This window comes from Apis dorsata, unplaced genomic scaffold (genome assembly GCF_000469605.1).
Source record: "Apis dorsata unplaced genomic scaffold, Apis dorsata 1.3 scaffold_877, whole genome shotgun sequence".
Classification (NCBI taxonomy): domain Eukaryota; kingdom Metazoa; phylum Arthropoda; class Insecta; order Hymenoptera; family Apidae; genus Apis; species Apis dorsata.
In genome coordinates, this window is record NW_006263994.1 from 61673 (window position 1) to 67291 (window position 5619).

At 27.0% G+C, this 5619-nt stretch overlaps 2 long non-coding RNA genes across 2 annotated transcripts in view; one reads left to right on the forward strand and one right to left on the reverse strand.

Moving 5' to 3' along the window:
• Nucleotides 1-3339: 3339 nt before the first annotated feature.
• The window catches only part of LOC116186537, a 7066-nt gene continuing 4786 nt past the window's right edge, over nucleotides 3340-5619 (reverse strand). The window contains exon 2 of the long non-coding RNA XR_004151547.1: nucleotides 3340-3477. This is a non-coding gene — a long non-coding RNA (uncharacterized LOC116186537). The remainder of the gene's footprint in view (nucleotides 3478-5619) is intronic.
• Nucleotides 4925-5619, forward strand: part of LOC102678654 — a 5180-nt gene continuing 4485 nt past the window's right edge. The window contains exon 1 of the long non-coding RNA XR_422737.2: nucleotides 4925-5594. This is a non-coding gene — a long non-coding RNA (uncharacterized LOC102678654). The remainder of the gene's footprint in view (nucleotides 5595-5619) is intronic.

A 5619-nucleotide genomic window follows, 5' to 3' on the forward strand; every position in this document is an offset into this window, starting at 1 on the left:
ATTTGTATTATCAATGTGAAATATGCAGCTGATGTTACTATTTTCACTGGAATGTTCGTGACATGTGATTCATTGACAATGTTGAATAGATACAAAAATACTTTTCTGGTCATTTTTTTAAAAAAATGTAATAATATTCATTGTTTACTTCGAATATAACTTTTGAATTCGAATATCGTAGTTGACTCATGAAAGAAGGATAAACAGGAAAAAAGTTTGGCAGTAGATTATTCGCACCAAGATGTTATTATTAGAAGCTAACAGTAAAGAGTGCAAGTTGTATTATATACAATTAATTAATGAGATAGATATGTAAATATTAAAAAAAAAATAATCGTTAGTTATTGCTTTAATTTGATAGCGCGTAAATTAAGATTGAAGAAATGTGTGAGGTAGCGAAAGACGTTGACTGTAGTAAACTTTAATGTACGTCTATAGAATAAAAAAGAAGAGATTAACAATATAATTTAAAAGAATGTGAATGTTGTGTTGTAAGAATGTTCTGATGATGAATATGCGATATCCGTAAAATTGATTTCTCGTTGTGAAATTTTTATTCAGTCTTTTCATACTTATTAGTTTCACGTAAAAAAATACAGGTAATATTTCAACTTGCTTGAATTTCTTATTTTCGTTCAATATATTTTTATTCTTATTAAACAACTTATTATGAAAAAGAAAATGCATTTTTAATTTACAATAAGTTTTGTTTAAAAATCGAAAAATTTAGACAAGTAAAAAGAGCAGCATATATTGTGTTAAATTTATTGAATGTGTGATTTCATCCGCCCACTGTGTGTGTATTATTAACATTGCACATTCTCGATAATGACTAATTGTCCCTATTACGCACAATTTAAATCGAAGATACAGATATAAAAGTAGTCTTTCAAATTTTTTAATTTTCATTTTGGAAAATAAAAATAAGAATTATTATTAATAGTAAAATAAAATGTAAAACTAAATATTACTTTTTGATTTTTATAAATAATATAATTATATAATTTGTAGATTTACATTAATTTAATAATTTAAAAAAATTGAAATAAATTTACCAAAGCAAAATAGTAGTACTTAATTTATTTAATATTTCATTCTCAAATTTTGAATTGAGACAATTTAATTAATGAAAATATTGATATTTTATGATTATACTTATATATATTTACATATTATTTTAGATAATGATTTATTCAAGTGAAAGTTATGATTATATATTCATAAAAAACATTTATTTCTTTTAATTATCTGAAGCTTTCATAAAAAATATCTGATTTATTTCAAGTATGTTGAAACTCATTACTTTAACATTTATACAATTCATGAAAATATTTTTCGTTTAGATAAATGTTAATGATCACTGACTATAAATATTATATGAAGAATGTAAGTTACCTTTCGAATGGTGGTGCATTTCAATCTTAAGCATAATGTAAAAAAATAATTATTTTTATTTTAAGATATATTATATGTTAAAAAGCTAACAACAAATTTTTTACATTATTGCTTAATTATATATTTCTCAAATATCATGATGAATTATTTGAAATTCCTCCTGTGAAACAATACATAAAATAAAAATGTCTTCTATATTAACAATAGTTCAATGATTGTAATGAATGAAAAAGTTTAATAAAAAGTATATCATCTTAACAAATATTTTAAAAATTGTTTCCAACTAATATTTATATTATTCAAAAAAATTAGATTATATTAGCAATTATAAAATGAATAGAATAAGAAGTGTTAAAAAAGATGTAAAAAAAGTTAGAATAGAAAAATGACGTCATTTTATTCACATTTAATTATCATTTCTTCGCAAATTAGAATGATAGTTTTCGTGATAGTTACTGATGCAACACGATATCGTAATTCTTAGATGTAATATCGATTGTTTATAACAATACTACTACTATAAGAGAGTGAAATTTGGTCGAAAGCATCTTTTTCAACAGGAATATTTCCTATTGCGTATTTCTCCTCTGTCCTGCTTACTTTGAAAACAGCATCGAAGCTCCATCTTTAGTCGTCATGTGACACTAGCAATAGCCATTATTTAAATGCCAACTAATCCTCGTTTTAAATTCTAATATTGAAGATGATTCATTGGAAATTTTACTATTGTCTCATATTTTCCTAATCGATCATATTATTTTCTTGATTGTAATTAAAATTTTATATTATTTTATTACTTTCTTTAATATTGGTATTTTTATTATTAGTGAATGAACATAACCTATTTTATGAAATAGTAATAATGTATTTATTTACATTAATTAGTAATCTATATTATTGATAAATTTATTTTCTATATTTTTTTTATATTTAAAGAAATTAAAAATTATATATATATATAATTTATATATATTTATATATATTTAAAGAGATTAAAAATTAATTTAACCGATTCTAGAAATTGTTGAAAATAAGAGAAGTATAAGAAAAAAAATATTATTTGAATGGTAAATACTGATCTTAGGTACGTATTTTATAAAATATGCACGTTTTAGTTATATTTGAGTTTTTTTTTTGCTATAAAAAGAAAAGTTCTGTAAAAACGCTTAAGTCAAGCCATTAACTTTTATTGGTTTTTCATAATCGTTTATTTGCTCAAAGAAATCTCATTCTTCTTTATGAAGTAAATATCAAGAGATATTTACTTACTTATTTATCTATAAATTTTTCATGCTTTTATTGCTTAATATATATAATAAATAACAAAAAGATTCACATTTAATCTAATTTTCATAATTGACCTAATAAAGACCTAATCAATATTACATATATTCGATAAAATCATTCCCAGTTTACAATTGATACTTCATAACTTTTCCTTCATCCGTTTATGAAAAATTTCGATAATACAAAATTAAGAATAAGATTAATTCATAAAGTAATTAGATTTCTAGATATACAATTTACAAACGTTTACAAAATGTAAACTTAATTATGAGAAAATTGTTCGAAATCTTCCGAAAGAGAGTTTCGAACAACTATCACCACTTACGTTAGGGTGGTTCGCGTTTGAGTTTGCGTTCCAAGCTTCGAAGCAGGGAGGGATCCTTGACATAAATAATCAGTAGTAGAGCACCGCGGTACTGCCCCTGTAGCCATGGTAACAGCATCGATCGAGGCCTACTACAAAGTCGAAACCAGCTACCCTCCTCGGTGTTACGCGTTTCTTTCCATTTCCCTTCGTTTCCTGTCTTTTTCTCTTCGCCCATAGTTTCTTCTCTTTGCTTTCTTTCCGTGCACTGTTCCATCCTCGAACTTCCGCCTTCCTCCTGCTCGGTTTCATTCCACTTTATCGTTGTTCATCCACTCCTCCCTAGATTTTTTTCTCTCTCCCTGGCTGCATTTTCTCCAATTTCCCTGTGCTCCACTTTTTCAGACTTCTTCGATTTAACTTTCTTTACTGCCATCTTATTCCACGAATATCCTTCTGTTCCTTATTTTTTTCTTTTTTTTAAATAGAAACTATTTCTTCTATACAAAAGAGGAAAGATCATCGATTATTAAACATTTTTCAACAATGGAAACTTGAAAAGTACAACATATATTAATAGCAAATCATATTCTGTCCGAACTCGATACTCGGTTCTCGCGATCTAGGATTAAGAAATAAGTAGTATTCAACGAGAAAAATTATCATCGAAAAAAATAAAATGCTCTGTTTTTGCTTTCGCGCAATAGAAATTGTACGATTTCGCAAATTTGTGAAAAGTATCTTGTGTGCATACCGTTGAATGTATTTCGCACTATTATTATTTAATTATTTTTTCTTTTAAATTCGCACTATCTTTATATGATTATTCCATTTTTTTTTTGCACCTCCTGCTTATGCAAGATAATCGAGCTCATTCGATTAACACAAAATATTAGAAATATTAAAACTATATGAGATTTTTACAAACGAATTCTATTTACAATGTTTAATTCTTATTTAATGAATTAAAATAAAATAAAATTAAATACGAATAATAATGTTTTTTAAAAATTAAAATTAATTAAAGAATTTATTTTGAGTCATTTTGTTATTTTTATAAATATATATATCCTTTTTTATTTTTATTTTTATAAATATAATACAATATAATTTTTTCAAATAATTTTATTTTAATCATTTTTATGCTATAATATCGTTTAACAATATAAATAATATATAATTTTGGGTAAGAAATAATTTCTGAAGTATATAAGGATAAATCATAAATGACTTATGATTAGTTGCTGACAATCAGGTTAACCGTCTGAAGGTAAGTTAAAGATCTGTGGATTGCAAAACAACTATATAGGTATAAATTTAACGATACTTTTTCAAAGTATAGAATAAAAAATGGAATTTATGTGATTTATGCAATCAATCTGATGATGATCATTATATTTCTATTAAACATCTTTAAAATTTTTAAGCCAAGCATGATAATGTCCGTTAAACTCGTTCAACGAGCTTCGTTTTCTCAGAGTTACATGAAACTGCTTTTAGACATAACGAGGCGCACCGGTGCACTCGTGACCCTGATTGACGAAACCGTTCCCAGAAAGCCAGCAAGCCAACGATGCCGTCGCTTTTATCTATTTTTATCTATCACGGTACTTCTTGGAATTTCGCATTCGATACATTACAGGAAGAAAACATACTTAGAATCGCGATTGCAATCTATCTTTTGTTAGAATTTGCTTGTAGAAATCAGAAAAAAAATCAGGAAAGATATCATTTATAGAAGATTTCGAAGCAATACTTTTGCTATTATCGATGATATGTGCATCGAATTAATATATAGTTTTCTCAATAAATTAACCGGCTATTATTATTAATCCCTAATATAACTCCACCACATAAAATTCTAGAATAATAAATTACTTCAAATACGTTAATAATTTATGATTATTATTTTCAGAAAATTCTTTTTATATTTTATATTTATTATATATATTAATCAAAGATTATAAAATTAATCTATTTTTTAATCTGAATGTTTGACTTTCTATCTCTAATTTAAATGTTTTTCATATCAAAATGAAAACCAATATAGAATTACTATTTACCAGATCAATAGCTATCAAAAACGATATATAATATAAGTTAAAAATCAATTCACGTTCCCATGAAAGTGTTTAACGATGCCCAAAGAAAGATAAAGCGAATGTAACTTCGAGTCGATCGGTAAAACACGAAAATTCTAATAGAACGAACAATAGTAACGGTATATTTGTAGCGCGAACAACAGTGCTGCCGATATGTGAGAAAAAATCGGAAAAAACGATTCGACACGATCCGCGAGTCGACGTTCGTGCACGGAACTTGCGACGAAGCCGCTCGCAGCGTGTTTCAAGGCTGAACCGCCTCTTCTCTACACTCTTTTCGACCCCTCCAAAGACGAATCATCTCCTTTCCCCTAACTTCACGTTCGATTATCGTTCTCTTTCTCTTTCTTTCAATCTATCGGTAGGTTGCGTATCGTTTGTCTCACTTCGTTCGTTTCTTCCGTTCGTTCTTTCTCGTTCATATTCGTCTGTATTCGTTGGTCGCGCCACGGCAGTGCTATCCTATCGCATGACTCTGCAGCGTTACGCAACTAACAGAAGGCTAGGTAGGCGACGCAGGTCGCGGGGGTA